Raw genomic sequence first — 12,382 nt, 5'->3', positions numbered from 1 at the left:
TGCCTGTTTGATCCAAGTGCTGCTAAGCTGACAATTGTCTGCACAGCTCGTTAGATTTTTTTAATTTAAGGATGTTGTGCGGTGGTGCCAACAGAGTCACACGTTAATCGAAGTGTGGAAAGTTCATTAGCAACCAGACAAAATTTGCTCAGTGTATGGCCAGCTTAAAGCAGCCCATAGATTATACAAATTTCCTTCCTTAAAATTGCTTACTTCCCCTGCAGCGCTTTTGTGTTCTGCCAGCAGGGAGCCGGCAAAACACAATGATTACTGCTAGAGGCTATAGCCGCCGGCAGTAATTGCATGTGTAGCACTAACGCTCGGTGGAGCTGCTGGTTTAAGCGGGCTTGTTACCTTCACTCTCCTTCCCTCTGTTTTACCGACACCGGGTCTAGGGTTCCATTGAGTTTACCTCTGGACGACACACGCACCAACACTTGAGTACGTTTTCAATGCTTTATTGAACAATTTACTAAGGAAATAGCAGGAAAGAGGCAGAAGGGAAACTGCAGAAGAAACTCAAATATCTTCTCATAAGGTTCTTGACAAATGTCCTGGTAGGATTTAGATATTATAATAGAATGCGCTCCCCTCGTGGGACACACTCTTTGCTCGCCTGGATAGGCCTCTCTCACTTGCCTAGCAGCCAGTACGTAGCACGAACAAAAGTCTCTACCACAGACTTGTTTGGGATAAACCGGTACGATCCTCTGCCACAGGATGTATTGGTCTTTTCTGCAATGAACATCAGTCACAGTGCTTGAACCTTTAAGCCAACCCGGCAACACTATGCTGTATAGTTACTTTTAAGATACGTCCTCCAACCGAGTCACCGGGCCCCTCTCCAGACCAGCGCGCTGCGTGATCCTTCCATGACGGGTCCTTCCCTGGGATCTCCTCGGTTGTCCAGCTTCTTCACTCTGGATAGACAGACCAGGACCATTCCTCGGCTGCTGTGGCAGGCCGAGACAAGCTTCTGGGCCCACCCTTGCACCGCAGCGGCGTGGGCCTCTGGAACGGAGGACCACGAGATTGCTCTCTAATGCATACCTGTCGGCCAGGAGGGCCAGCAGGTGGCTGAAAAACGAACCCCTCAATATGGCGTCTGTCCCATAAATACCCTCGCCCAGAATGCAACTCGGAGGACCACCGCCACCGAGTTGTCTCCGGGACAGAAGAGCATCCATACGCTTCGACACGTTGCCTTTCCAACACTGACCAGTGATAACAGCGACACCCACCGGTCAGTCTGGAAACACATACAACGTCAGCCAAGCTGGAACAGAGGCAAACTTAACCTATTTAACGAACAAGTTACTAAATTTACCTAACATATGGTAGATCGCAAATCTACCAGCGCTACACATGTAAAAATTCCAACATGTTGGTTGTAGCTAAATCAATCGATGGATAGACTTGGGTACAACCAGCCTGCCCGCAGATGGATCGAATCTCGACCCATTCGATCCACCTATGGCCGAATTTGGAGTTTAGAAAAGGGTAAGATAATTAAAAGTATTTTGCAAGTTCTTTAGACTTTCACTGAAATTGTTAATGGCAGATATGTTTGGGTGGGACAAACTCACTTTTGTTTGGAACCCAAGGCCTTGTGCACACGGGTATACTACAGTGTACACCCGTGCCAGGGCCGTGTTTTCCTGCATGAGCATGCACAGATAAAGGCTGTGCGCAAAGTCCCATTCATGACGAGGATGCAGCAGCTGCAAGGACACAGTCTCTGCTCCCAATTGGGGGGCAGATTTTTGCAGGGCTGTGAGGGTAAGATTTTTGCTTGGAAGGTGTCTGAATTGATGCTAGGGGAGTTGCCAGTTAATTGATTGCACTTTCTTGCCTGAATATTGGCACGTTTACCTGCATACTGTACAGGATTGCAGGGGGAGCAAAGAAAAGGTATGTGCGTGGGGTGCAGATGGTAAGGACATTTTCATGAACCTCAAAAATAATAATAATAAAGTTTCGCTATAAGCAGATATAATATTCATATGAAGGATCGTATATAGTATATATACATAGATATCTAAATGTGATATGGTGAACAGTAAATTATAACGTGAAAAAATTGCATCCACCTGCCAAATAAATCAAACATATCGTAATGTCCACAATAAGTTACAAGTGTAGCATACAGTAAATGAATGTGTACACAGGTAAGTGAGTTCCAAAATGGGAGATGATACAGATGAAATGCTAGAAAGCTCCCTGGGGCATGGATGGTGGAAGGATGGATCACAGTGTCAGAGTGGTAATCTGTGTGTGGAGACCCTTACCAGAAAAGGTGGACCCCCTCCAGCGCAGGGTCATTCGAGCAGACAGATTACCCTCTGTGGGGCATTGTAGTACCTTCTGATGTGTGGTATCTCCAGTCTCTGGATCACTTCAACTGATGGATGGAGGTGTCACACAGGGATACGGATAAAACCCGAAACGATAACTTGTCTGGCTCTGAAATGAAACCACTCGGGCTCCAGGCCCCGAGTGGAAAAGCGAGAAGACAAGGGACGTTGATCGTGTAGTAGATCGAAAGCGCTTTATTCATAAAACATGTGGATACCCGCAAATGACATATACAAACAGATAAAAAAAGCCCTACATGTTTCGCAATACCTTGCGTCTTCCTGGGGCCCCAGGAAGACGCAAGGTATTACAAAACATGTAGGGCGGTGCGTTGTGCTGACGCCATCACGCCACATGTGACCCCAGCACGCGGGTGTTTTGTTTTTTCATTTGTCCCGCCGGCTTTTTTATCTGTTTGTATATGTCATTTGCGGGTATCCGCATGTTTTATGAATAAAGCGCTTTCGATCTACTACGCGATCAGCGTCCCTTGTCTTCTCGCTTTTCCACTCGGGGCCTGGAGCCCAAGTGGTTTCATTTCAGAGCCAGACAAGTTATCGTTTCGGGTTTTATCCGTATCCCTGTGTGACACCTCCATCCATCAGTTGAAGTGATCCAGAGACTGGAGATACCACACATCAGAAGAAGGTCCTACAGTCCCCCACAGAAGGTAATCTGTCTGCTCGAATGACCCTGCGCTGGAGGGGGTCCACCTCTTCTGGTAAGGGTCTCCACACACAGATTACCACTCTGACACTGTGATCCATCTTTCCACCATCCATGCCCCAGGGAGCTTTCTAGCATTTCATCTGTATCATCTCCCATTTTGGAACTCACTTACCTGTGTACACATTGATTTATGCTACACTTGTAACTTATTGGGGACATTACGATATGTTTGATTTATCGCAATTTGGGAGGTGGATGCAATTTTTTCACGTTATAATTTACTGTTCACCATATCACATTTAGATATCTATGTATATATACTATATACGATCCTTCATATGAATATTATATCTGCTTATAGCTCAACTTTATTATTATTATTTTTGAAGTTTTTTACCATAGAGATATTATATGGTTTTTAGTTGCTGCTTCTATATACAATCTAGCGCGGTATTTCTTTCCTTTTTCTATTTTCATGAACCTGTTGCTTAGCCCCATATGGGATAAATATAGGTTCACTTTAGGCTGATAGGAATTTGTCTACATGTGTCTTACTGCCACAAGTGCCTTTGATGGGTCACAGGTTAAGCTCAGTCTGATACGTTTATGTGAATGTATGGCAAAATCATGTTAAAGGGGAACTTTATCCTTATCTTAAAAATTATAACAGGCGCACCTTTACAAATGTTTATTAACCGCTTAAGGCCCACCCCACGTACATATACTGTGGCAGGGCGGCCCTTAAGTGCGAAATCATGTACCTGTACGTCATTCATCCCCTCGGCTTTGGGGCACGTGCACGCGCCCGGCATGGAGCCCCGCTCCCGCTGTGATTGGACTCAGCAGGATGGCAGTAATGGCTGCCAGACACCCGCGATCATTCACAGGAGAGCCAGGATGTAAACAAGGCAGACTGCCGTTCTGTGATGGAGATCTTGTGTTTCTGCTAAGCAGAAACACAAATCTCTGTTTTCCTCCAGTCACAGCATTCCCCCCCCACAGTTAGAAAGCACTCCCGAGGAGCACATTTAACCCTTTGATTGCCCCCCGATGTTAGCCCCTTCCCTGCGAGGGTTATTTAAACAGTGACAGTGCATTGATTACTGTATTGGTGTCACTCCTCCCCAAAAAGTGTCACTTAGGCTACTTTCACACTGGGACGATGAGAACGTCGGCGGTAAAGCGCCACTAGTTTTAGCGGCGCTTTACAGATGTTTTAGCAGCTCTTTTCAGATGCTAGCGGGGCGCTTTTAACCCCTGCTAGCGGCCAAAGAAGGGGCTAATAGCACCCACAAAGCGCCACTGTTGAAGCACTTTGCAGGAGCTTCGGCAGCGGTGCCCATTCATTTCAATGGGCTGGGGCGGTTTAGGAGCGGTGTATACACTGCTCCTAAACCGCCCCAAAGATGCTGCTTGCAGGACTTTTTTTAACGTCCCACAAGCGCACCGCCCCAGTGTGAAAGCACTCAGGCTTTCACACTGGAGTGACAGGAACAGGCGCTTTACAGGTGTTTTGCCAAGCGCTATTTTTAGCACTAAAACACCTGTAAAGCGCCTGAGTGTGAAAATAGCCTAAGTGTCAGATTTGTCTGCCGCAATGTTGCAGTCCCGCTAAAAATTGCTGATCACCGCCATTACTAGTAAAAACAATAAAAGAATGAAAAGCCCATAAATCATGTAGCAGAATACATATTGGCCTAAATTGGTGAAGAAATTAGATTTTTTTACATTTCTTTTATTGGATATTTTTTATAGTAGAAAATAATGTTTTTTTTCTTTTTATTTATAGCACGAAAAAAAACAAAAACGCAGAGGTGATCAAATACCACCAAAAGAAAGCTCTATTTGCGGGAAAAGAAGGATATCAATTTTATTTGGGTACAGCGCCACACGACCGCGCAATTGTCTGTTGAAGCAACGCAGTGCCGTATCGCAAAAAATGGCCTGGTCAGGAAGAGGGTAGAACCTTCCGGGGCTGAAGTGGTTAATAACATACAATTAATATTTATGGATAATTGCAGGCTTTTTAATTATTATTATCATTCTTAATCTTCGTATACCTCGTTTTATGTTTCCTTCCCATTGTTCTCACGGTGGCCATTTTCACTAAGGGCAGATGAATCCATCTCCCTTTACTTCCTGGAACTCTGGGTCTGCTTCCTGGAACATGTAACAGTACACATTGTCTGAGAGGGAAGACACTGGTGATGTTACCTTCTCAGGATACCACTGTGAGGCCATGGCTACATCACCAGTGCCTCACTCAGCCAGGAAGTGGAAACTGTAGTTGTAAGAAAAAGCAAAAATGTTCATCTAATAAATGTAAGATGACTTCATATCAGCATGCAGAGCTAGCTGACTGCTGAAGTGATTTTTAGTAAAAGGGGAAAGGTGTGCTTTAAATGCATCTTATGTACATAGCTCTCAACTGTGCTTATTTGGAGGAACTGTCTTTGGACCCCAATCCCTCTGTCCCTAATTCTTCCTGACTGTCCCTGTCTTTGTTCTGGTGTAGGGATCTGTTTTAAAAAAAAAATGTATATTTAGTTAACAGCTGTGTTCATATTGCTCTAAAAGTTTCATCTGTCCTTCAGATTGTTATAAATATGTATATATAAGGAAAGGTAGCGGTGAAAAAAAAGCCCCAGTGGGTTCAATTGATCATCCACAGTCCTTAATTTTAATTATAAATGGTGAAAATGGCTAATCATCAGTAACATCCCAAACTAAAAAATTTAACTAATGAACAAAACTCAAAAAAAGAAAAAAAAAAGATAAAGACTGTGACGTAAAAAAAAAAAAAATATATTACATAAGACGTGAATCTTCATTAGCAGGCCCCAAATATTCACTGGCTTTACCAATTCCATGTACAGCACTACAATGCTTAAAGCCTCTAAACCCGAAACCAATATTTTCCTGTAGTGCATCTTACCAGGTTTAGATGGTGCTGGCTGCATTAGTTTTCCTTTTTTTTCAGGCTCTTCCCCCTTTATTTTCACATGGTGATCCTGCCAGCAACACACTTCCTGGCGTAAGGTGACAACACTCACTGTACTAGGCTGTGCTTCAGATCTGGACTACAAACACCTCCTCCTCTCCTCATCTCCATTATATAGAGGGGTGTTGCTTTGTAGTTCATAGAAGATAACTGAAAGAGCAAGCTGATAACAGTATCTGAGATTTCAGTTCGATCCCAAGGAAGTTACAAGAACACGAGATGCCTGACAGGATCAACTGAAGTATTTCTCTACTTGCAGGAAATGTACTTAAAGTGCTACTAAACACACACAGTTTAATGTACATTATCCACTCTATTTCTGTATGTGGATGATAGCACTGTAATTATTTTAATTAAAAAAAAAAATCTAAGTACCTTTTTCTCTAATTAATATACAATTGTCACCTGACTCAGCTCTCTCTCAGCCTGTCTGCAGGGAAACATAAACAGGAGGAGCTTCTAGTCCTCTGCTGCTGGTCACATGTTCAACATAGAAAAAAAAACAGCCTTTGGAATACAGAGTAAACATTAATAAATAATATCAATAAACAGTTTTAAATTGGCATACAAATATATATTTGAAATAAAATGTTTATTATTTTGTGGAAATAACATGGTATGGGCGGATTCCTGCCAGTCACAGGCCGTCACAATCCCCCCCCCCCCAGCCTGTGTCTTAGAATAAGAGGGAGGCAAAGCCTCCATTAATCTATATGTAATATGCCACCTCCATTGTGTTTAGTTGGTTAGTGGGCATGGAGGAGGAAGGGAGGGAGTGGGCTGTCATTTACCACTGTGTATACACCCACATGTGTGACTCTATAGTCACATGGGTCAGCTACCCCCTCTGTTCTTTTTTATTAAAGGGGGGGGGGGTGATCTTGCTTTTTTTTCCCATAAGTGAAGCCGATTCTTTAAAGATGGAATAAGGAGTTGTTTGCTACCTTATGTGCTAGTGACCTTTTTATTACAAAAAGGTCCATCAGTTTTGGTGAGTTTAAGCTGTCCAAAGGAGGGGGCACAAGGTTCCAGCAGTGTGGATGGAGCACAAGTGAAAGTTCACTTTTGAGTGGAGCACCTCTGGGAAATTTGGACTTGTTGTGCTGTCATCAAAAGGATTGTTATTTACTGCACAATTGCAAAAATGTTTGGTGGAGTGGAGGCTTTGTTGCACTTTGTGGAACTATGGGGGGCGATTTACTAAAGACAAAAAAAAAAAACGGCGTGCTTTGCAAGTGCATGTGCTCCAGAGCTTAGTAAATAACATGCAAGGAAAAATAAAACAGAATTTTCGCTTGTATATGATTGGATGATGGAGGTCAGCAGATCTTACCCTCATTTACAAAACTCTGGAACAACTGCACTTGCAAAGTGCACAGTCTATTTGCCTTTAGTAAATCTACACCTATATTTCACAGTTTTTTGCACCTTATGAGAGCAATATTTATTTATTGTTGTTTTATTGTTTAATGTATGCACACGCATTTTTGGTATGATGTAAGCACAAGCACTTTATTCATCTAGTTATATATAATATTTATTTCTATTTTGTTTAGGGACTGGTGCTGCTTTATATATGTATATATTTAAGTGCTGTACTGTGTTGGCTATCGATTAATGCAGAAAGTTTGGAGCTTAACGTCTTTGTGACAGTGTTCCAGATACATGCAGCAGCACGGCAGGTGGGTCTTAACCCCCAGCACCACTGTGGCGTTACTGTGTTGTTCTGGGATTCGCCTAATTGGCACCTCCAGGACTGTGATCAAGTTGTCACTGACAGCTCACGGTCAACTACCAACAATTAGGAGTCATTAGTATGGGCTCCTGATTACATCATCTCTGTGCAGTAGGGTCGCCACCTGTCCGGGATTTACCTGGACAGTTTGGGTTTTGAATCATGTGTCCGGGTTTCAGTCTGCCTGAAACCTGGACACAATATTCAGACAGGAATGTGGCTTGGAGCAGGGCCTAACCGGAGGATGAGAGGGCACTATGCTGCTGCATAGCTATTCCCCTTTTAGTGCCCAATGGTGTCCCAGGTCTGTTACAATCCTATAGTGTATGCTGAAAAACATTTTTTACTGTGTGCTGCTAAAATGTTCGGGTTAGGCTTGAAGAAAAAATGGCAACCCTACTGTGCAGCCTGTGGGTGGGGCCGCTTGCACCCTTCGCGCAGAGTGTGCTCATCAATGCCCGGGACCATCCCTGGCTTAATGATGAACCTTTTACATAGTTACATAGTTACATAGTAGGTGAGGTTGAAAAAAGACACAAGTCCATCAAGTCCAACCTATGTGTGTGATTATGTGTCAGTATTACATTACATATCCCTGTATATTGCGGTCATTCAGGTGATTATCTAATAGTTTCTTGAAGCTATCAATGCTCCCCGCTGAGACCACCGCCTGTGGAAGGGAATTCCACATCCTTGCCACTCTTACAGTAAAGAACCCTCTACGTAGTTTAAGGTTAAACCTCTTTTCCTCTAATTGCAATGAGTGGCCACGAGTCTTATTAAACTCTCTTCTGCAAAAAAGTTTTATCCCTATTGTGGGGTCACCAGTACAGTATTTGTAAATTGAAATCATATCCCCTCTCAAGCGTCTCTTCTCCAGAGAGAATAAGTTCAGTGCTCGCAACCTTTCCTCATAACTAAGATCCTCCAGACCCTTTATTAGCTTTGTTGCCCTTCTTTGTACTCGCTCCATTTCCAGTACGTCCCTCCTGAGGACTGGTGCCCAGAACTGGACAGCATACTCCAGGTGCGGGCGGACCAGAGTCTTGTAGAGCGGGAGAATTATCGTTTTATCTCTGCAGTTGATCCCCCTTTTAATGCATGCCAATATTCTGTTTGCTTTATTAGCAGCAGCTTGGCATTGCATGCCGTTGCTGAGCCTATCATCCACTAGGACCCCCAAGTCCTTTTCCATCCTAGATTCCCCCAGAGGTTCTCCCCCCAGTGTATAGATTGCATTCATATTTTTGACACCCAAATGCATTATTTTACATTTTTCTACATTGAACCTCATTTGCCATGTAGTCGCCCACCCCATTAATTTGTTCAGGTCTTTTTGCAAGACTTCCACATCCTGCGGAGAAGTTATTGCCCTGCTTAGCTTAGTATCGTCTGCAAATACAGAGATGGAACTGTTTATCCCATCCTCCAGGTCATTTATGAACAAATTAAATAGGATTGGTCCCAGCACAGAACCCTGGGGGACCCCACTACCCACCCCTGACCATTCTGAGTACTCCCCATTTATCACCACCCTCTGAACACGCCCTTGTAGCCAGTTTTCAATCCATGTACTCACCCTATGGTCCATGCCAACGCACCTTATTTTGTACAGTAAACGTTTATGGGGAACTGTGTCAAATGCTTTTGCAAAATCCAGATACACCACGTCTACGGGCCTTCCTTTATCTAGATGGCAACTCACCTCCTCATAGAAGGTTAATAGATTGGTTTGGCAAGAACGATTCTTCATGAATCCATGCTGATTACTGCTAATGATATCATTCTTATTACTAAAATCTTGTATATAGTCCCTTATCATCCCCTCCAAGAGTTTACATACTATTGATGTTAGGCTAACTGGTCTGTAATTCCCAGGGATGTTTTTTGGGCCCTTTTTAAATATTGGTGCTACATTGGCTTTTCTCCAATCAGCTGGCACCATTCCAGTCAATAGACTGTCTGTAAAAATTAGGAACAACGGTCTGGCAATCACCTGACTGAGTTCCCTAAGTACCCTCGGATGCAAGCCATCTGGTCCCGGTGATTTATTAATGTTAAGTTTCTCAAGTCTAATTTTAATTCCGTCCTCTGTTAACCATGTAGGTGCTTCCTGTGTTGTGTCATGAGGATAAACACTGCAGTTTTGGTTACTGAAGCCCCCCGATTCACTCGTGAATACTGAGGAGAAGAATAAATTCAATACCTCTGCCATCTCCCCATCCTTTGTAACCAGATGTCCTTCCTCATTCTTTATGGGGCCAATATGGTCTGTCCTCCCTTTTTTACTGTTTACATACTTAAAGAATTTCTTGGGATTTTTTTTGCTCTCCTCCGCTATGTGTCTTTCATGTTCTATCTTAGCCATCCTAATTGCACCCTTACATTTCTTATTGCATTCTTTATAAATTCTGAATGCTGTGGATGATCCCTCAACCTTGTATTTTTTGAAGGCCTTCTCCTTTGCTTTTATATGCATTTTTACATTGGAGTTAAGCCATCCAGGATGATTGTTCGCTCTTTTAAATTTATTACCCAATGGGATACATTGGCTAATGCCCTTATTTAATATGCTCTTAAAGCAAACCCATCTCTCCTCTGTATTCTTTGTTCCTAATATTTTATCCCAATTTATGCCTTTTAGCAAGGTTTGTAGTTTAGGGAAGTTGGCTCTTTTGAAATTCAGTGTCTTTGTGTTCCCTTCATGTCTCCTATTTGTGTGATTTATACTGAAACTAATTGACCTGTGATCGCTGTTACCTAAATTGCCCCGTATTTCCACATCTGTTATCAGGTCTGTATTGTTGGTAATCAGTAGATCTAGTAATGTTTTATTTCTAGTTGGTGCGTCTACCATCTGACCCATAAAATTGTCCTGCAAGACATTAAGGAACTGGCGAGCCTTAAATGAATGCGCGGTTCCCTCCGCCCAGTCTATGTCTGGATAATTAAAATCCCCCATTATGATAACACTTCCCATCCTTGCTGCTAATCCAATTTGTGATAGGAGATCCGTCTCCACTTCCTCCCTCAGGTTAGGGGGCCTATAGCATACTCCCAGTATTATTTTCCCCTTAGCTTCATCCCTTTGGAGCTCTACCCATAAAGATTCCACCTCCTCCCTAGCCCCCTCAGTGATGTCATCTCTCACATTCACTTGTACATTATTCTTGATATATAGGCATACCCCTCCCCCTTTTTTACCCTCTCTATCCTTGCGGTATAGGGTATACCCTTGAATGTTTGCCAGCCAATCATGAGAGCTGTTGAACCAGGTCTCTGAAATTCCCACAAAATCCAAATCCTCCTTGTACAACAGTATATCTAGTTCACCCATCTTGTCCGCCAGGCTCCTGGCATTGGTGAACATGCCACATAGTTTAGACCGGTCGCATATTGTCCTCGTATTGGGTGTTTCAAGATTGCAACTTGGACTTGCTACTATACTCACCTTGTACTCACCTTTACAGTGTGTCATAATTAATTACCAGAGTCCTTCTGTAAAAGTGCTGTTCTCTGTCATGCACACCCATTCCTTATGATTAAGCACATGATTCTGTGTGAAACGTGTCTGCCTTGATGGCTGTTGTTCCTGTGGTGTGTCACTTTGTTTTATGGATCAAAAATAAAGGACTTATATTCATTATCTTGGCGTGCAGCCGTTCCTTCCTTTTGCAGTCTGTACAGCGGGCGCGCCGTGGCTTGCACCCTTGGGAGGAGTCCTTCAATTAGTTCATCATTCACCTGGATCTACTCACCTGAGCGGTGTTCTCTGCTCCTCACCCTTTCTTTAGGTTGGTTACATTTAGGGGTGACACCGCAGACCCTGTGTCCTCCACCAGTCCTGTGTACATCTGTTCCCTTACTCCCTGTAACAGAATGGGGTCTCGTCTTGCACCTAGTGCGGACCTCATAAGTGCACTTGTTAACTCCTTCCTTCCATACCTCGTGACCAGATCATAAATTTCCGTAATGTGGGTTCGGTTCCGGTTGCTACTGGATACAAACCGCTGGGGAGGAGCCATATCACCAACCCCCTGGCTATCAGAAGACCTGTAATCTACACCAGGTATCACTCTTCATGACTGGCTGCAGTGTACCTTGCTCTACCTTATTCTTCTTGCGTGCCTTGCTGAGGAGACCTTTGGTAGAGACTTGTCTTCACACCCCACATGTGCTTTACTGACCCAAGTTCTATTTATATGCCAGAACCAACATGCACCCCTTGAATAACTTCAGACCAGGCTGAGAAAAGTTAAAGAGGAGCTCCACCTAAAAAAAAAATATTAAAAGCCAGCAGCTACAAATACTGCAGCTGCTGACTTTTAATAAATGGACACTTACCTGTCCAGGGTGCCTGCGATGTCGGCAGCTGAAGCCGATCGATCGCTCAGTTCTCAGCAGCTGCCTCCGCCATCGTCGGTGAGGGAATCAGGAAGTGAAGCGTTGCAGCTTCACTTCCCGGTTCCCTACTGAACAAGCCCGAGTCGCGCTGCGCATCCTAACTGGTCCCTGCTATCTCCTGGCACCTGTGTGTTTCCCAGGAGACAGCGGGGGGGGGGTTGGGGGCGTGACTCCCGCGGGAGTCTATTCCCGGAAGTGGGTTCAAATACCTGTATTAT

Source organism: Aquarana catesbeiana, linkage group LG12 (genome assembly GCF_042186555.1).
Source record: "Aquarana catesbeiana isolate 2022-GZ linkage group LG12, ASM4218655v1, whole genome shotgun sequence".
NCBI lineage: Eukaryota > Metazoa > Chordata > Amphibia > Anura > Ranidae > Aquarana > Aquarana catesbeiana.
This window is presented reverse-complemented; position numbering follows the sequence as displayed.